This window comes from Sus scrofa, chromosome 14 (genome assembly GCF_000003025.6).
Source record: "Sus scrofa isolate TJ Tabasco breed Duroc chromosome 14, Sscrofa11.1, whole genome shotgun sequence".
Taxonomy (NCBI): domain Eukaryota; kingdom Metazoa; phylum Chordata; class Mammalia; order Artiodactyla; family Suidae; genus Sus; species Sus scrofa.
In genome coordinates, this window is record NC_010456.5 from 67,447,703 (window position 1) to 67,469,162 (window position 21,460).

Consider the following 21,460-nt stretch of genomic DNA (forward strand, 5'->3'; position numbering starts at 1 on the left):
GAAGGGTAGTGATTTGGATCAAAATAGGAAAGGAGTCAGGGGGCAGCTTCTAGAATGTGAGGAAATTACATGGCTCTTCCTTTAGGTCTGCCATGTCTAGACAGGCTGCAGTGCAGACCATCGCTGCACAGAACAGTTTCACTCTTGGACAGTCACAAGTACCTGTGGTGTCCAGAGGAAACACGCCTCTCTTTTTCTCATTGACTTCCTTTTGGTCCTTTTAAATTATACCTCAGAAGGGTGTCTGGTGGTCTCATCTCACTTATCTCCCTTCTTTCTTCTTTTCTTAAATACTTCCTATTACTGTATACTTTCTATTCCTCAGCCGCTACTGAGTGGGTCTAGTTTTTTACTTGAGGTTCTGGGTATGTTTCTTCACTTGATTTTAGAGGACCCATTCTCCATTCTCCCATTCTCTCATCAGTGCTGCTGTATGTAGTTCCTTCAGATTCTTCGGGGTGGAACAGCCTCCACACAAAAGAGCCTTTTTTTTTTTGTTGCTAATTTTGACCCCTTTCCTAACATTTTGCTGAAATATTCCACAAACAAAGTCTGTGTCTCTTTACCTACAGATGGAGGCTATGTACTTGGAATAGTGTTTCCCAGGTTTCATGTTATGGAATACCAGTTTTAGGAAGTATTTACTTATTTATTCATCAACACATAATTAATTAATATTTACCATATGCTGGGTTCTTTGATAAGCATTGTGGGTAAAAGGGTGAAAAAACAACAGCAATCATGGGCCCCTCCTCTCATGGAACTCACCATTTAATAATCAATTATGTGTGAAATTTTCATATATGTTTCATACATGAAAAGTGCTATGAGAGCATGTAGTCAAGGATTGGGGTTGGCAGCTTTTTTTGATAAGGAGCCAGACAGTATATCAGGGCCACATGGTCCTTAATCTAAAGATGAAATTCTGTCCAGTTGCAGTATGAAAGCAATCACAGACAACATGTAAACAAATGAGCATGGCTGTCCAGTGCCACTTTAGGGATACTGAAACTTGAATCTCATGGCCACACCCGCAGCATATGGAAGTTCCAGGCCAGGGATTGAACCCAGACATAGCTCTAGTGCTGGATCCCCCAACCCACTGTGCTGGTGGGGGATCAAACCTGTGCCTCTGAAGTGACCCTAGCTGCTGCAGTTGGATTCTTAACTTACTGTACCACAGTGGGAACTCTGGACTCTCATGTAATTTTTACATGTAACAAAATATTATTCTTCATTTGATATTTTTTAACCACTTAAAAATGTAAAAACTATTCTTAGCTTATGGGCCACACAAAACAGGCCATGGACCGCATTTGGCCTGGGGCAAAAAGAGTTTGCTAAATCTACCTCAAGGGGTTGGGGAAGCCTTTCCTGAAAGGAGAGCTGTTTAATCTGAAATCTGAATAGGATAACTGAGTAAGATGGGGAAAGCATTGGTGTTGTTAATGGTGGTAGAAGCTAGTGGGCTAGAACCACATCAGTACGTCAGTGATGTTGCAAATAAAAGGGACTCTACTGTGATGTAAAGGAAATATCCATACTTTAAAAATTCTGAGAATTTCTAGCAGTAAAAGAAATCTATTTAATTTTGCTTAAACCAATGCTTCCCAAATCTATTTGCCCATAAAGCTCTTCTTGGGGTGAATACCTATTCACATGTACAAACACATTTTTGGAAATGCTAGTCTGGGAAGTCCTTGGCTGTACAGGAACTCCAGAATACACTGAATACTTTTACAACAAGAAATTCATCCATGCAAATAACTCTAGAGTCAATGTAGTACTTTCGTGTGGGTATTTCTGAAAATTTGTGTCTCTTTACTGAGGGATCTTTTAGGCTAGGATTTGACATAACTGTTTTTGCAGAGTTTAAGTGTCAGCTTTCCTGGGGGGCAATGGGTTGGCCTGTATGGCTCCCAGGGGTCCCTGTCTGCCATTTAATGATGGCATTATAACTGCAAGAGAATTTAATGTATTTTACCAAATGCTCAGCAGGGAAAACAATAACAGTAGATATTTAGCTGGTGATGGCATATAGTTCCTCTGGAGAGCTGTGAGAACCTATTGATTCTCACTTCATAAAATGCTTATTTGAAAACTCTAATATCTGTAAGAGTTTGCCAAGTGCTATTCCCTTAATGTGGTTTCCCCCAGAGCACCCAAGTGAAAAGTGGACAAATTTGTCCTCCATCTCTATGCCCCCAAATATCGAGAGACATTTAGAGTTGATTAGATTAGATATTTGGATAGTAGGTTGATTTTTTTTCACCATTTCTCCAGTTATCTTGGCTACATGTGTCTTCTCCTTAAATGTGCACATGAATTGTCTGCTGTTGTTTTCTGAACTCAGGACAATGCCCTCCATCTAATTCTTTAAAAAATTATCTTCCTTATTATAGTCAGAGAAAATTTCAATAAGCATTTTCTTTTTTTTTTTTTTTTTTTTGTCTTTTGTTGTTGTTGTTGTTATTGTTGTTGTTGTTGTTGTTGCTGTTTCTTGGGCCGCTCCCTCGGCATATGGAGGTTCCCAGGCTAGGGGTTGAATCGGAGCTGTAGCCACCGGCCTACGCCAGAGCCACAGCAACGCGGGATCCGAGCCGCGTCTGCAACCTACACCATAGCTCACGGCAACGCCGGATCGTTAACCCACTGAGCAAGGGCAGGGACCGAACCCGCAACCTCATGGTTCCTAGTCGGATTCGTTAACCACTGCGCCACGACGGGAACTCCTCAATAAGCATTTTCTGATTGGCATTTGTCAAACTGTTCACCTCTTGGTCTTGAGATTGCTTTCCTGTGGCAGCTACAGGGCAGGTTGGGATAAGTCTTGGGTATTGTCTTGTTTAGAAAGCCAGTAAACACCATACAATGGAAAGCTCAAGGGAAATATCCATGACAACAACCAAGTAACAGAATTTATTCTCTTTTCGGCCTTAGTCTCTTATTTCTCTCTGTGTCTTTTTAATCGCCACCCCTCAGCCTTGGATCAAAAGAAGAGCAAAAATAAATATAGGTAAATTGGAGTCTCTGCTCCTTTGTGCAGTGCTGTTGCTGAGGTAAATAAATGATTTGGGTGACTCTGTAGCACTTTTCCATTACACTGTAGAGGAGGCAGGATTCATCATATATCAGAGTAATTTGCTCTGAATAGTGTCTTTATCTCATTTCCTCCAGTTGAATTTAAATCCTCAGTGGCCATCTGTGTACATCTTGCTTAAAGCCGTAGGACATTAAAGCTGAAGGGGACTTATAGATTATTAGGCTGGGCCTTCTTGTTTTCCAGAGAGGAAACTGAAGTACTGAGGTACCAGGAGAGCCAAGGATAACTCCCATTTCCCTGCTCCTACTGTGGGGTTCTTTCTGGTCCAGCTTCTGTTAGATACCCAGCACCTGCAATTCTTCTGAAATATTGCTCATGTCCTCTTTGGATTTAATGTAGACAATGACCCTACAAGACTTAATTTTTAGAAATAAGATGGTCTGCGTCCCAACTGAACAAAACAATGTTATTCTTCCCCTCATATGGAAGGAGAGATGTGCTGATTTTTATGGAAAGCAGAAATAGGACATCCCATTTGACTAAGTGGAGAGAAGAGTGTGGGAGTGGGAAGATTTTACAATTGCCAGATATATAGAGTCTCATAAACAAACTGAGCTCAGGTAATAAACTGCTTTTTCTTTCTCTGTATATATAGCTGGAGGGAAAGGTAAACAGTGAGGGATTTATGTGGACTGGTTACTGAAGTTTCTTTACAAGCTTGTTTACAGGGCATCTGTGTAAGGTATGGCACAGCAGGTAGGGCTAAGTCAGTTGCAAAGGAGCAGCTTAGTTTAAGCTCTTTAAAAAAATAATTGAGAGGAGGGTGAAGCACTTAATTTTTATGAGCTTTCACTCACTGAGTCAGCTTTAGTTTGAGGGAATTGGTGCCCATTTATCACAAAGCACTTGTGAGCGTACTCTGTACATGGCACTGTGTCAGAGACTTGGGGCATGGGTAAAACAAGCCCATGTATCCAGATGGCTTAAATTAATTGGTGACTATTGAACATAGACTTGTTCATAGTATTACCAGAAAAACTACAAGATACCCAGATAAACAACAATTTTTTTTTAATTATTATAAGCATGTCCCAAATATTGCATGGTACATACTGGAGGTCCTGGATTATTATTTCTAAAACCTGGCAATTTTATTGATGGATGGAGGCTCAAAGATTTTTGATAAGATTAAAACTGGAATAGATATTTGAGATAGTTTAATCCCTTTATTTTAGATGAAGAGAATTTAGGCTTAGAGAAGATAAGTGAGTTGTCCTGGTTCACGTAGCTGGAAAGTGGCTGAATTTGGCTTTCTATTTCCTAATTCTTAGTTTAAGGTAGCACACTAATTTAAGTAGTAGAATGAGCATCATTGACTGGTTATATTCAAGAAAGCTTCAGAAAGGAGGTGAGACTTGAGCTGAGTTTTGAATGAAGAGAGAATGCTTTGGGGAAGGTATTCTGATGGGAAAGGGCAAATATGAGCAAAAGTAGGAATAAATTTTAGTTTAGTGAAGGGATGGAAAAGATGTCACTGTGGGATATAGATCAGTCATTGGACCAATGGATTCACATGGGGGAATAAATGCAAGCAGAAAATATTGAAGAAGTGGATTAGATAGGAGTTAGATTTTATCTGACCTTGGCCACAAGTTTAAGGATTTGGACATTATTTGAATGCTATAAGGAGGGGATGCTAAAGGTTTTATAAGTCAGCTCTATGTCAATAACCAAAACAGTTTTGAAATAAAGAAAATTTTTAAGAATTTAAATACCAATTTTTAAAAAGTCTCTAGGGTTAATTTACCATTCAGAGAGCTAGAATAATCACTCACAAATTTTTTCATTTCTCCTGGGGGAGGAAGAACAGGAACATCCCAATTCTCTTTACAAAAAAGAGCTAATATGGAGTTCCCATCATGCCTTAGAGGAACTGAATCTGATTAGCATCCATGAGGACACAGGTTAGATCCCTGGCCTTGCTCAGTGGGTTAAGGATCCAGTCGTGAGCTGTGGTGTAGGTCACAGACACGGCTTGGATCCGACATTGCTTTGGCTATCATGTAGACTGGCCACTACAGCTTGGATTTGACCCATAGCCTGGGAACCTCCATATGCCACGGGTGCAGCCCTAAAAAGGCAAAAAGAAGAAAAGAAAAAAGAAAAGAAAAAAAGAGCTAATAGTGAGGCATGATGGGAATTTCCCACTATGATTACAATAGTTCTGATGGGAGAGGCTGAAATCAAGAACTTTTGCCCATAATGTGTGTGTACCAACTGGAGTAACTACTTGAAGTTTCCAAAGCAGCATAATCCCAGGGACAGATATAAATCCTTGTCAAGAAGAAATTATCTGAGTCCAGGATCAAAGGAATATCTCAATGATGGCTCTGATGAATGAGTGTGATCCTATCTGAAATTCTTAGAGTAAAGGTAAGAGAGATTGGTGGGGAGAGATTGGAGTTAATGGACAGGGTTTGGCAGGTCCTTTGGCAGGAGCCATACAAAACACCAGTGACACTTGGATAAGTCTGATCGATTTGGTAGCCAGGCAACAGGTCTTTTGCACTTGTAGCTAGGAGCTCATCAGACTTGGAAGAGTAGGAGAATCCTCTGTACAATGGCAGACCAACATAATTTCTGATTCATTCCTAAATAATCTGAGGCTTGTCAACCTTTAGGACTAACATGAGGAGGAGACTGACCTAAGGGAAGAGAAGAAGCCCCTTCTTTACCCTACTCTCAAATGTCTCCCCAAGACTGGTAAAGAGATGCAAATTATTTTTATTGAGATAAGCACTAATTATTTTATCAATGTTAAATGATTTGACAAAGGGAAATATGTCCAGGAGATGTGGCTAAGGAGAATAAGTTTTCATGAAAGCTATACAGAGAATTTTCTTGTTTGCTTGGTTAGAGAGCAGAGGGCTGGATATCTGGCAGTTGGGCAGAGAGGGTGCCATTGGGGGATCACTGAGGGTTGAGTGTGTCCCCAGATGTTTGGATAACTCTAGAATGATCTAGGCTATGTATATTCAACATTTTGTTGAATGTGCAGGTGTCCATTTTTGACATTACGCATGGTCCTTTTAGATCACATGAAGTTTGATTTGCAAATATGTCTTTTGCCAAACTTGTATGTGTGGTTGCCACCTTAATGAACAACCTGACAGTAATGTTTATTATTAAATTTGTATGTTTTTTCCAAGTGTTTTATTAATTTCTGGGTGTAGTTAAGATCTGTCCCCCACTTCCCACCATTGCCTACAATTTGTTATAATAAATTTGTCGGTTGATTTTTTAATCTCCCCCCCCCAAAAAAAACCCTACCTCTGATGATGTCACATTTGCCCATTGTGAACACTGTTTCCCATTATCATCATATGATGCTCAAAGTGCATCACTTCTGTGCACTTCTGTGGAACCTGTGCTCTGAGGTTAAAGTTCGTGTGCTGTGGAAGAGTCCTAAATGGGGTGGGGAAGTCAGGGTCCCTATTGGGAATCCAGGATGTGAAAGGGTTCAGGTACAACTTGTGCTATAGATGCCTCTTAGTATAGGATCTGACATTAAGGGATAAACATAAGCAACCTCATTGCTAGGGAACATCCCAAACTGAACTCCTGAGAGTCGGCATCTGCACATAATTACTTAGGGCACATATTTCTTTTATGGGTCCTCACTTAGTAAAGCATTTACATTTACATTCACAGCTCATTAGGTTGCTTGTGAATTTGATTTGAACATTTTAAGTGGGATTGTTTTTAATCTTTGGAGGCACCATAAACTCACAGTCACGCTCAACTGCCACAGACTATTGAAAGGAAAACCATATCACTGGTTTGTTTGCTTCCTAGGAGGAGTTTTCTGAACTGACCATGAATATTCTAAAGGGTTTTTTTTTTTTTTTCTTTTTCTTTCAGAACCCAAGACTTATGAAGTTACTGTGATCAAAAATAAAGTCATTTGAACTCTGATAGAGAAAAGATACATTTAAACGTGAGTTTTGAATTGTTATAAAAATCATAAAATAACAGATCTTTCAACCAGATGTTTAATTTTAAAATAGCAAAAATTGCAGACTTTCCAGAGATTGTCAATGGTTTGAAAAACCAATTCAGTCTCTTCCCTTGGGCTTTCACACTGCCTGGTAATGAGTGCTGTTGGTCTTTAGCAAGACAGTCGCTACCAGCAGTACATTTGGAAATGCACCATATAGTGAAATTTTTTTTTTAATGAAAAACAGATAACGTTTTGAAATTTATTCATGGTGCCAGGTGTTCCTTAGCTGTGCACTTTGGGGCTTGAGTTAAGTGTTTGCATTTTTCCTTTTTCATGGGAAAACTATAAAATGAGAGATTTGCTGTTGTGCTATGCTTGATGAAGGCAGTTACTCCTTGAGTGTCTGAAGCCATGTTTGATTTCAAATTCAAATGTAATCTCAAGGAGACCTTTCCTTGCCTTGATACTTTAGTGTGTGTCTTGGTAGCATGGGCTATACATGGAGCAGGTGCAAACTGCTGTCTGATTTTCAAGGGATAGTAAAAAATACCAGTTGATCCTTTGCAGTTTTGGAATTAATTTGTTGGTTTGATTATTCTCTGCTCGGATAATCATATGGTGGGAAGGAGGGCATGCTGGGACAAATGCTCTACAAAGCAGTGTTTTGGAGCAGTTTTTACTAAGGCAACTCACTCATAGGATGGTTATTAAGAAAATGAGAAAAAGGCATTGGCAAAATAGTGTAAACACAAGGCTCTGTCTGCTTTATGCTTTATGAATCATCAGTGGTCTGACCAGGAGACACTGAGAGAAGTGGTAAAAGGTAGAAGCTCTTGTTCTGTCCTCTTTCCCTGCTTGGTCCTCAGTGCAGCGCTACCCTCTGTCCAGGCCTGCCCTGTGGAGCAGTCCTCAGCTGCATTCTTGCCTGTTATTGCTCTCACACCCTCCTTCTTGTTCTGGGTCTGGTTTCTTTGGCTCCCAGATCTGCACACACTCCTCTGACAATTGTAATTTTTCGCCCTTTCTACAACTCTAGCTAACTTTCCCCATCAGCCTTAGTGGTTTCCTCCCCATAGGACTAGTCTTCCTCTGGAAGACTGAAAGTGTCCCCAAGACTTTGGAGCTTCCCAGAATTCAGTCTAGAGATTTTCACCCATTTATTGCAGGTTATTTTTTCCCCCAGCACTGCAGCTACTTCAGTGAGGGATTGCTATGGTCTGAATGTTTGTGTTCTCCCACCCTGCTCCTATCCATGTATTGAAATCCTAATCTTCAAAAATGATAATACTAGGAGGTGAGGCCTTTGGAAGGCGATTAGGTCTCAAGGGTGGAATGGACTTAGAGGTCTATAAAAGAGCCTCCAGAAAGACCTCTATCCCTTTCTACCTTATGAGGACACAGCAAGAAGGTCCTGGATCTAAACAAGGGAGATGGCATTCACCAGAAAGTGAGCATGCTGGCAACTTGATCTTGGGCTTCCCAGCTTCTAGACCTGTGAGAAATAAATTTCTGTTGTTTATAAGCTACCCAGTCTGTGGCATTTTGTTATAGCAAGCTGAACAGACTGAGACATTTTCTAGAACATCTGGAAAGTGCTAGTCACCACTTTTAGTTCATTTAGACTCTGAATTGTAGAAATTAACCATGTGGGGCATGTGAAGGAACAAGTGAGTTTAGCTGTGGCAAATGGTGGACCTTAAAACCATGCATTACACCACTACTCCAAGAAGTGCGGTTCCCAAGACTCATATGTGAATGGAACCCCCTGGAGTTGTGTTTTGTGGCAGTCCTGAGTCTTGGCAGGTGAATTTTTTTAAATGTCCTATCTAATGGATTCTAAACACTTTGAGGACAGCCCCGTGTTCCCTATAATGCCTGCATAAAGCATATGTTTATTATGAATTGGTTGAAAGAACGGACTTGGATATGCTCTGGATGGGAAAGTACAGTAAACCAACCAGAAGGCAAGAGAAGAGGGAAGGTCGGCTTTGTTTATTGTCTTTTCACACAACATTTGATAGTGGAAGAACGAGATTCAAATGATGACTCTTATTTCCTAGCTGTGTGCCCTGAGTCTCAATTTCTTTATCTCTCACATGTGCATAACAACTGAGCTTTCAGAGGTGGTTGCAAGACTCAGATGGCATGATAACTGTGTAGTGGTCCCCTACTGAGGGTATTTTCCTAGCTCAAAAATGACCCGCTTGACTACTGGCCCCAACTCCCCATCCTGAGGAATGGGCTGTCATGTTTGATTAATGGGACCCAACATATACTTGAAGATAAGGAACTGGATCAACAGTAGGCACTTGACCCAAGATGGACCATGCAGAATCTCTGCCTTTGGGGAATTTTGAAGCAGGGCCTGAAAGAGTATGAGAGTGTAATTTGGGAACTCAGGGTTTAAGAAAAACAACTGTTTTCTCAAATTAATAATGGAGTAGCAGAATATGTTGGTCTTCTAAGAAATAAGGAAAATACAGATGTGCAAAAAGAATCAGAGAGTGAAAATCATGCACAGATATTCTCTGGGTTCCAGAAACCCTGCTGCATCTTTGCCCTTAGGCCATCTGAAACATTCTTGTATCCTTATAATAAACTCCTATTTTATGCCTCAGCCAACTCAGGTTAGGTTTTATTTCCTTCAATCAAAGCATTAAGGGGTTTTGTGATGCATTTTCTAATAATTTTTCCCATAGGTTTAAGTGTAGCCCAAGTGTTCCTCTACCTCACAGGAGAAGATCTCTGTATTTTAAAATTAATAAGGAATAGTGGTCTTTTTCTAACAGTTTTGATCAGAAGCCCAGAATTTCTAGCTATGCCACACTGTCTTTTCTTATTCTCTCTAGAGGTAACAAGCATCCCAAACTCAGCCTCGGTCTCCATGGTGACCAGGAGTCCCCTATAATATCTGCCTGGTGAGGGCCACACAGCATCAGCGGCCACAGACGTGTGCAGTATGCTGAATTAATGTTGTGGGGAAGCATGAGGAAAGAAACCAGGCCACAGAGGTGCCTTTTTATGCAATTAATGACTTTGATTTCTGCCTACCTTTTTGTCGGTGCAGCAGAGCAAGGTGCAGAAAAGCCGCTACAGAAAATTAGCTATAATTTAGGTAATATCTCACATACCCTGTCAGTCACTTGATTATGTGATTGAAAGGAACATTTCATTTGGAGATTTGCAATTTTCTGGTGCTATTGGCATTACACAATTACGTTTCCTGTCATTTATCACATTGTGGAAAACCAAGACAAATTCGCTTCTCCTTACATTTATCATATTACTGGGAAATACAGCGATAGATTCAACCAATTGCTTTACACCAGATGATGCCTCTTGTTAGCTGGGGACATTCAGCAGTTTTTCGAAGATCTCTCTTGAACAGATTCTGCACCAAGAGGATTTTTCCCCTGGTTACTTTGAAATTGAGATTTTCCCCTTAACTACAGCACTGCCTTCTAAAAGGAGGAGCTGAGGCTATCTGCCTTTTCCAGCAGGTGCACCAAGCGAACTGAGAATGACAATGCTGCAGAGGGACTCCCTTCTTCTTGAGAAACTGAGAGCAGTGGGACCAAGAGGGGGCATTTAGGCATGTTGGTTAAGGATGTTAAAAAGGTTTAAGTACAGATTTGCTGTAGTCATATTTAAAACTACTCAAATAATTTAGCTTTTAAGCAAAGAAAACATTTAATTTACGAAGCAGGTAAAGAGCCTATGGGGCCTTGCACGAATGAAATTTTCTGCAGGCAGTTAGGTACTCTGCAGCTCATGGACTGACCTAGATTTTCCTTTACTCTATAAAGATGCTATTAAAAATAATTCAGTTTCTGCCCCTTGGTTTAATAGGGTCTTTTGAGTAGTTTGGATGTACCTGGTGCCTGCATCAGAAGCTTGTGCTTGACAAAAATATGTATTCTCCCAAGCTCCAGCCGAAGCTTGTAGAATCATACTATCTGGGGCCGGAAAAACCTATGTTTTAAACAAGGGCTAAAAGTGATTTTGTTAGGGAGCCCTAAACCAGTCATTTATATCCCTGGATGCTCATCAGAATAAGCCAGGGAGGCTTTGAAACTTCTGATGTCCTGGCTGCACCCTACATAGATTAAGTCAGAATCTTTGGAAGTAGCTATCAGGTAGCAGATAGTTTTAATATTCTCCAGGTGATTCCAATATGCAGCCATGCTGGGGAACGCCTACAGTGAATTGTGGTAAAGTCATTATTAAGAAGTAAGACACCTGAATTCCAGTCCACACAGTAGCACACCAAGACAGATCTGGGCCCCTGTGACTGCCGGGGGACCTGATTTGGAGGCTGGCAGGACCATGACATCTCCGGTGCCATCTGTGGTCTGAGGACAGCTAGTTCAGTCTGTTGGGAGATGGGGCTGGTCAGGATCAAGTTTCTGGGAACTGGAGTAGAAGCCAAGACTATGATTGTCAGTGGTGGGGTGAGGAGGAATACAGCTCCACGACTATGTAGCTGCTGCCTTCCTCGGGTCATCTGGGTTTAGGAATACAGATGGATTGCACACTGCCTCTGTCAGTGGGCCCAGGGCCCCTCCACTACTTACAGACTCTGTTCTCTGTAGCCTAAGACTGAGGGCCTTTGAGCCTTCTGACTGCAGGGAATCAGTGTCTCCAACTAGGCTGAGCTGGGGATGAGTCAAAATGAATAGCTGCTGCTGTGTGCCACCCTAAATCTGAGAATCCTTTCGTGGTCACCCTGGTGCACCCCTTAGCCCCAGAGCAGTGGCACAGAGTCCAAAGACCTGATATCTGATAGACCTGCCTGATATTTACATAGACGTCTGGTTGGTTGACATTGGACAAGCAGTTATTCCCTCTGAGCCTCACAGTTTCTGTCTATTAATGGAATTGGCCTTGGGTTGGGAGGCAAATGAGTCCCTAAAATGCTTCTGATTGATATTAAATGAAAAATAAGACTCTCTTTTTCATTGTCCTCACTGCCTTTAGGCATTTCATTGTCTTTTTCAGTGTCCTCACTGCTATATTAAAGTGTGGTTTAAATGTGAACCGTTTATTCAATATTGTGCATTTCTGTGGCTCCTTTATTCCCCCTTTAATCTGCACCCAGACATCCTATCTATGCTTCCAGGCTGAGGTCTCGGTTAATGACAAATTAACGTCTTGGGATAAACACATAATTGTTGGGATTCCCCCAGACTGGACTGGTCACTGATCAGTTGTTTGCCTTTTCATTCACTGGGTAAACTTGTATCAGAGTGTTACTATGTCTCAATTACTGTGCTAGATTTGAGCTTGTGTGTGCAGAGGTGTGTGAAATGTACTCTTGCCATCAAATAGCTTGAAATAGGTATGGTGTGTATGTTGAAGGAATAAGCAGAATCTGAAAAATTGTCCTTTCAGATAATTGTTTGGAATGAACCCTACAGAGTAACAGCAAACGTTGTACTTTTCCAAGTGTTCTCATATACATGAGCTCATTTAATTACTGAATACATCCAAGGGGGAGCATCACTTACCCATAGGGGAACTCAAGGCTCACATAAATAAAGCGCATAGCTCCAGGTTTCATTGTTAGTGAGTGGCAGAGTCAGGACTCACACTCAGGACTCCTAACTTCAGGTCTGATGAATTTGCAACAGCTTCAGGGCTTAGCTGTCAAGCACAACCACCTCCACACACACACAGACAAAACCCCTTCAGGGTTATTGATGTGAATGTTTAGTGGGTGATCATTACTGAGGGTTGAATGGAGAAAGTTCTTAGCAAGACATTGTATATGTCTTTCTAGCTAGCATTCCAAGAGGGATCTTTCCAGAACTGAGGATAACAGATCTGGGTTTCTATTCCACAAAGAGGTGGCATCTTGGTGGCATCAGCTGGGTCCAGCCAGGGCTCAGTCTGGCCATCTAACAAGTGTTGAGGGAGTCAAGGTCCACAGCAACAGATCTTGGAACTATTGCCAGAGGTGAAATATGAACTTCCTCTCTCTGAAGTATGTTGCCTACCAGTGAGATAAAAGTAATTGCTTGTCTTTACTAATTGAATCCTGAACTCTAAAGTAGAGGTTCTGGAGTTCCCGTCGTGGCGCGGTGGTTAACGAATCTGACTGGGAACCGTGAGGTTGCGGGTTCGGTCCCTGCCCTTGCTCAGTGGGTTAACGATCCGGCGTTGCCGTGAGCTATGGTGTAGGTTGCAGACGCGGCTCGGATCCCGCGTTGCTGTGGCTCTGGTGTGGGCCGGTGGCTACAGCTCGATTAGACCCCTAGCCTGGGAACCTCCATATGCCGCGGGAGCGGCCCAAAGAAATGGCAAAAAGACAAAAATAATAATAATAATAATAATAAAGTAGAGGTTCTGACTTAGGTTAACATGACATGGGCCAATTTAAAATTTTAACTTAGAGAAAAAAATGGCAACGGACCTCAGTGCTTGGAATGCAGCAGGCTAAGTTCCTCAGGGGGAGCCGGTTTTCACAACTTTGTGGGCACTGGCTTCCTGAAGAACTGTCTTCAGCATGCCTTACTTGTAAACTTGATAATGCAAAAGGATTCCTTTATTGTAAGGCAGGAAATTATTTCACCTAATTTTATACTGTGGGCTTTCCTTACCCTGAATTTCCCATGCTTAGTTTTACAGCTTGTTTAAAACATTTATTACATTTTAATTTACTGACTTTATGTAAAAGTAATAATATCTAACATCTATAGATTGTGTTAGGCATGGCTCTTTAAAAAGTATATTAATTGATTTCAATCTTTAGAGTCGCCCTGTGAGATAGGCATTATTTTCCCCATTCAGCAGCTGAGTTAACTGAGTCACAGAGAGATTAAGTAATTTGCCTAAAGTCACAGAGCTAGGAAGGTGGCAGAGCCAGGATTTGAACCCAGGTGGATGGACTCTGGAATCCCCATGTTGAACCTCTCAAGGTATTGTCCAGGCATGGTGTGACTTCTCTTGCCAAAGACATGCAGTGTAACCTGGTGGCCTGAATCAGTCTAGACCCCACAGTTTTTTGAAAACTAAATAACGACAGGCTGAAGAGTGCCTGGCCCGAGTTTTGAGTATTGTGTATTCCCTCCCAGCATAGGATGCATATCCTATATCCTACAAAGGATGCCATTCAAGACCAGATAACTCAATCTTTGGAGAAGAATTGGTGTCAGACTTTTGTGTGATTGTCTCATGGGGTCTGCCACCACCCTTCTCCATATCTCCCTTGGTGGAGCTAGGACTTGACCTGTGTGAACTGAAGTCTGCACTTGCCATCAGCCTCAACATGGATTAAATTATGAGCCATTGCAGCTGCCGACCTGCAACACCCCCTAAGCAGAGCTCAGGGTGAACATCAGGAGTGAGGGACTCTGTTCTGGGAAAACTGGAAGAACACGTCTTCAGACAGTCAGATATTTTTAGGAGAAGATTTCATGTGCCCAATTCTTGTATCTCCTCATATCCCCCAAAACGCTAAAATCCATCATGGCGATGTCTACTCCTTGTGATGGTAGTAACCTTCAGGAGATCAGCGACAAACTTTTGTAAAATGTGTGTGTGCTGTGTGCACTTCCCCCTCACCTTTATGGAATCCTGATTTCCCCCCCTTCTCCTCCTTGGGTGTTATTTCAGCCTGGTCAGTAGTTAAGGATAAAACAAAGAATGCCATGGTCATCTAGATGCAGTCACCTCCAAGGGTGAGAGCCAGTGAGCCCTGCAGACTGTGAAAACTCAGGCTACTGGCCCTGAGAGTGGAGGTGCATATCAAAGGAATGATTTCAGTGAGCCCAGGCCTCTTTTGTTCCTGCTGTCTGCCTTTGGTTGCCAACCCCCCTGTATATCCTAGCTCCTCCCTCACTGCCTGGGAGTGGTTTCTCAGGGCTGCCTGAGAGGCAGTCTCCCAGGCTTAAGTCCTAATTTCACCCCAAATGAAACTTAACTCTCACATTTCAGGTTGTGGGTGTTTTTTAGTCGACACCTAAAAGAATGGAAATTCTCAGTATTGGAGCAGCTCAAGGAGAGATAACACTGGGTCTTTAGAGGGATGAGAAAAAACTTCTCCAAGAGCATCTCTGAGGTTGATATGATTGAGCTGCCTTTTAGGAAAGGGTAGTGAGGGGTTCCAGTGAGTCTGCACCTGTGTGGTAACTGTAAATACTCTTTACACGTATTTTTCTCTTTGTGCTACTGATAGATAAACTAAGGAGTAGGACCGAGCCATATTATTATTATTTTGCCTTGCCTGCAGCATGCGGAATTTCCTGGGCCAGGGATGGAACCTCTGCCACAGCATCAGTCCAAGCCTCAGTAGTGACAACACTGGATCCTTAACCCATTGTGCCAAAAGAGAATTCCTAGAGTGTTATTATTACTTAAAAAAAATAAACCTCTGTTGTAAAGCTCTGAATGATTGCTTGTTGATGCCAGTTGAGGGAAGCATTTCGAAAAGTGAGTAATTAATTTCTTGGAACTTTATTCCCTACTCGTGATATGGTGGTAATCATATCCCCCTCATGAATTATTGGGAGTATTCAATTTTAGTCTGATCTTCAACTGAAAAGAATCTTCATCCTCAATTAGAAGAATATTGAAACATTTTCATTCTAGACAGAAGCCTTTGTAATTTGGTCTCATTTGCAACATCTCCATCCTCTTAAGTACTGTCTCTCTACCCTGACAATCCAAACTGGTTCAGTTAGACACAAAGATGTCTCTGGAGGCCATGGAACTATTAATGCCCAGGCTTAATTAAATGACAAGTTCAATTTTGACAATACTAATTTACTTGCTGTGGGAAAAGTGCCAGTTCTGAAGTGAGCTTAATTGAATTCAAGTGTTACCCTGTTTATTCATCATGCTACCAAATGGCTTCATGTATATGCATGTGTGTGTAAGGATAAATATGCGAACAAAGCTACACAAATAGTACAATACTTTTACAGGGCAATTTAGAGCATATTTTCTTGCATGCTGCTGAGGTTTTTATCCCAGTTTCCACCTCAAACTGTGGGTGGCAGCAGAGACTTGGGAAATACTTTCTGTATGATTCAAAGGATTTTTTTGAGGTCTGTTAATGACAAAGAAATGATCGAATGATGGTGTAAGTAATAAATAGCATCTTCATTTTCAACTACAATTGGCATTACTTCATCATTTATTATCTCATTCTTGTGGCCAAAAGTCATGAAAGAGGGCTGTGGTTTGGAAACCTCACTGATCTGTTGGCTTCTAGATAGGTTTTCATTATTTTGGGCTAGTAACCCTTTCTTCTGTTGGAGACCAATCTCCCCTCTCCCATGGAACCTTTTTCTTTGATGGTGTCTTGTTGCTTACATCTGAGGGTGTCGTCCAGCTCACTTTGGAACCTCTAAGTGTATCCTAAAGCTAGTGATGGACTAGTGTGCTGAACTTGACCTAGCCCTTCAGTCCTGTGTGCACAGTGTGTCTTCACTGATGCAGTCAGTGATCAAAGTCTTCATAGTTCAGGGGATCAGAGAACTCATGTGACTTTGTCCCTACCTGAGAAGGACAGGTGCACTGAACTTTGGACTTGGCCTCTAGTTCTAGGACTGCTGTGAAAGAAGCAAACTGACATGAAAGTGCACTTTATACCCACCGAGTATTCCTCCTTTTGCCATGGGAGAGCGAGGGATTGCTTCATGCATGGTGGTGGGGTAAGGGCGAAGAGAGAGAAGGAAGAGGCAAGGGTTAAAAAAAAGAAAAAAAGAGAAAGAACAAAAGAGAAGAAAGATTGTATCCCACTACCATTAATGTAAAATTGTACCTCTGAATGTGACATATATGTAAAAGAATTAGGAGAAAAGATAAAGATTTAAACTATAAAGTTGCTTATGATCTACTGTTTGGTGAAAAAAGCAGATTGCATATTAAGAGTATGCGTCTCTTTAGGGAAAATCAAATGACTAAAGCCATATATATACTCAGATGCATTTAGATGAATGAAGATAAAGTCTGAAAAGATATATACCAGTATTAATACTGTGTTCTTTGGGACAAAGGGTGAGAGTTAGGTGGATGGAGGAGCTGGAGTCATGGTTAGCTCTTTAGAGAACTTTGTATAGTTTCACCTTGTAAACATTATGGATTGGTTTTATCATTTGAAAACCTCACACTGAAAAAAAAATCAGGTGACTCATGTGATAAAATTTGATTCATGCTTCCCTTCCTAGTCCAAGAAACAGGCTGACACTATCTCCTGGATGGAGAGAAATTTTTCCTAAAAATCAAGTGAGTGATTGTAGGTTGATTCAAAGATATTCAGTTTCCTTGCTATTCATTTTGCCTACATTTTCCACTCCAGGTTGGATTGAACATAGTTAATTTGTCTGTAATGTCTACACATAGTAAGAAGGTATTTATTTATTATTTTGCTATTTATTTTTCTAGATATAATTCTTTTTTGGTCCTATGTTTCCAAAGTAATAGGCATTTCTTGGTCTTAAGCAGTCACGAGAAGGGAAAATAAGAGCTGATAGGTAACTGTCATGATCATTTCAGATTGTTGGATTTTGAGCTCACTAACCAAACCCCTTCTCTCCTTCTCTGTCTGTCTCCCTCCCTTACTCCCTTTCTAAAATGTTTATTAAGCACCTACTAGGAAACCAGGCACTGTGCTGTATTCCAGAGATACAAGACTGCCTGGAGCTCTGCTGGCCATGTTTGGGAGTGAGACTAGAGTACTCATTTCTTTCCTTCATAGCCTCATTAACATTGCCTCCTGCAGCTAGGGCATTGAGGTTCACGGCCCTTCTTAGCCTAGCCATGCTGCTTCTCCTTCCATCTCTGCAGCTGAGGTCCTGCTGGTGAGGTCCACTCACTGCCCTGGCAATGGCTCTCATTGCTGTTATCTGTATTTCAAAGTCTTCCATCACTGGCATGGGTAGTTGAGACTGTGCTTTAGAGATAGGCCCTCTGAGCATCTCCTCCTCTTTGGCTGGGCCTGTCTACTTTGCACCTCATCCTTTAGGAGAGCAGGATATCTCCTCCTGATCACTTACCACCTCTGTTAGCCTGCAACCAAATCCATTATCTTCTCTTCTTAGGCTTTCATTAGATTACATGTGTATATTTTTAATTAAAAAAGTACATTCATGCCTTTTTTGCTCTGGAATATTATTAGTGTGTATTATCAATTGACCATCTGACAGGGATTCTGTTTGTTTCTTTACCAATCCTCCTTTCTTTCAACTCTCTACTTCCCAGGTCAGGAGGTGAGGCTTGAAGATTATAGAGAGAGTTGGTGTTAGAGGGCATCACTTTGCCTTGGGAATCCACCAACTTATCCTAAGCTAGTGCTGTTTAATTTTCTATTTCTTCAGAGAAAAATACTTCTGAACACTTCCAATTTTCTCTGCTGGTGGAGTTCAGAGAATAGAAAAAAATAGTCTGGGCCAGAATGTTCAGGAAAGACTACATGGAAGAGACAAGACTTAGATATGGCTTTGAGGCTGGAAGAGTTTGGATTTCAGGCTACATTAAATTAAAAATGTAACAGTCTAAGTGACTTTTATCTAAAAACCTTGATTTCTCTGGGAAGAGAAATTCTAGAGTAGTTATTCCTTCTGGTGACTCACCATTTCTAGTCCCCCAGAGCTCAAGTGCTGTTTTTGAGTGGGCTGCCAGAGCTTAGGTTTTGCCTGAGTGGATGCTTTGTGTTCTGTGAAAGGCTTCACTGTGTGGGGCAGTGTTGGTGATTCTGTAAGGGCTGGATGGAGAGCTTGAGCTGACTTCAGGTTTAGGCTACTTCTCATCCCGTTCCCCTCTGCTCCTTCCAACATGCTGGCTGTAGTTTTTTTTGGATATTCTCAAGGGAAGGGAACGGAACCTGTGGCATATGGAAGTTCCCATGCCAGGGGTCGAATTGGAGCACCACAGCCACAGCAACACCAGATCCAAGCCCCGTCTGCAACCTACAATGCAACACTGGATCCTTAACCCATTGAACGAGGCCAGGGATAAAACCTGCATCCTCACAGAGACAACATCGTGTTCTTAACTCACTGAGCCACAATGGGAACTCCTGTTAGTTATAGTTTGTAAATTCACCCTGAGTCTGAAAAAGTAGAAGCCCTGCCTATTTTCTAGTCAGGAATGATATGATTGTTTTCTGTGGAATTGCAAAGTTCGTGTTTTTAACAGGGTGGTTAAAAGAAGAGGAGGGAGTTGGCCTGGCAGTGAGAAGGAAAAAGAAAATAAAGGAGACTAGGGAGGAAGAAGAAAGAATACAAACTCTTCTGGGAGAAAGTGTATATTATTTTCCTCTTTCCAGGTCTGTCATGATCACGATCTTGGAGAGAATATCTTTCTTGAGTAATGTTTTTTAAAGTACTTCTTGTAGTTCTTAGAAGAAATATTTTGTCAAGCATTTATTCCCAATTGAGGACTACAAATTTAAGTCCACATCTCATGCTCACCCCTTGGGTATGTGTTCACTGAGTATAAAGGCGGAGGATTACCTGCGTTATTTAAATTATGGTTTCTCTTTCTCTCTGCAAGTGCATATAGTTGAATTTGCACAAATAAATCTGTATTTGATGCACTTTAATCAGTTACAATGTGGTCATTGTTTCAAGTTTTGGGAGGTCATTTACCCCTTTCAGAATTTGTAAGAAGCTGTGTACCTTTTCCTGAGAAAAATGTACTTATGCATCTACATAAACAAAATCTGGTATATAATTTCAGGGCCTCCACAGCCCATTTATAGACTGCCAGGCTGAGAGTGGTGTCATGTCAAAAGAGGAAAAGCTTCCTTCCATTTGGCTCGGAGAGAACACAGAGAGCAGATGGAGTGCCCAGCAATGACAGATGCTGAAGCAGTGGAGAAAGAGGGGTTAAAGCGCATTTGAAGACCCAAGATCCAGTGGAGTGCCAGGGACTATAAATGCTGGGAAACCTGAAATCCAGGGAGTCTGGACAAGCATGATCGAGCAGTGACCCAATTTCTGCAACCAAAACCAAACCAAACCAAGACTGCTCTAGCTCGTCATTCACTAAGTTCCTTTTTCACAATCACAGTTAGATTGCTCTGAAACATGGGGGAAGGAAAATCATGAAGGAATTTCTCTGGCATTTGGGAATGTTGTGAGAGGGAATGAATTGTTCGAGCCCCAGTAAAACTGGGTAAAGCCTAAGGTGAACACCCCTGGGATTGTAACTGGGACCCTTGATATTTTCCAGTGATATTTTCTAGCCTCCAAGTACCATTCCATCATAATTGTTGAGAGGATAACAGCTATTTCTTTTAAGTTTTTTTGAAGAATAGTTAATTTACAAGGTGGTAATAACAAACTCTTCTGTACAACAAAGTGACCCAATCGTATATACACGCATATCCATTCCCACTCCTCTACCTTTTCTCTTTAGTAACCATAAGTTTTTCTAAGTCTGAGTCAGTTTCTATTCTGCAAATAAGTTCATTTGTGTCCTTTTTTTTTTTTTTAGATTCCACATATAGGGGATAACAACTACTTTTTATTTCTTGCTTTTGTTTTAAAGTTTTCTTTACGAGATTAAAAAGAAGTATGTTTCTTATTTAATTTCAAGATAAGAGGTGTAAGTTTGCTAAAGAAAAGAATAGAACATTCCAAAAGGAACTTGCCAGCCATGTATATTTCCTAGAAGAGAGAAACAGGGAAATATGTCAGGGCTCATCTGAACATTTTTCCAGGAGTGAGAGTAATATTCCTGTAGAAAACTGTTTAAGTCTACTGTTCTTTAATATTAAATCATATAGTCAACTTGCCACATTCTAGGTAAGAGTCTGCCAACTCCTGCCTGCAGGCCAAATCTGGCTTGCAGTTAAGTAACAGTAACACAGGTTGTCACAGCCCACAAAGGCTAACTTACTCTCTGGGCCTTTATAGAAAAAGTTCCCCAACCCCTGTTCGAGATCATCAAGCAAACTTTCTAATACTTTGACTTTTCATACAAGGCTAGAATGTACTGGTTAGGCCAATACAAATGTTCCATCTGCTTGATAGTTATATTTCTTATTGTAAAATTCTTAAGTTGAGGATAAGAACAAGGCCTGAGATGAATTCATCAATCCCATGCCTCTCCTTGGTGACCCGTGGAGGAGTTGTTCTCTGGCATTCTCTGGATGGCTGCTTTCTGGGAATTGCTGGCCTTTTCCCTTAGAAGTCTACAGCTACATTTTTACCTACTGGCTTTAGCAGTTTAGACCAAGCTAAAAAGTATGAATTGATATATTTAGCCCGCTTCTTTTTTTTTTTTCTTTTTCTTTTTTTTAAATAATCGCTCTCCTTCCTTTTGGGAATATTTAAATAGCCAATATCTTTTGCAGTCATTCAAACCCATGCTAGACTGGAATAGCACAATCCATCTAGGATACTCCAAGTACAGCTTGTAATTACTCTTCAGTTCATTCAGCCCTGCTTCCTCAAAGTGAAGATTTG

The 21,460-nt window shown here is 41.2% G+C and overlaps 1 long non-coding RNA gene across 1 annotated transcript in view; it reads left to right on the forward strand.

Annotated features, from left to right (window-relative positions):
• LOC102165048 overlaps positions 1 to 21,460 on the forward strand; it is a 308,358-nt gene that overhangs the window by 194,289 nt on the left and 92,609 nt on the right. The window contains exon 4 of the long non-coding RNA XR_307588.3: positions 6,965 to 7,040. This is a non-coding gene — a long non-coding RNA (uncharacterized LOC102165048). The remainder of the gene's footprint in view (positions 1 to 6,964; positions 7,041 to 21,460) is intronic.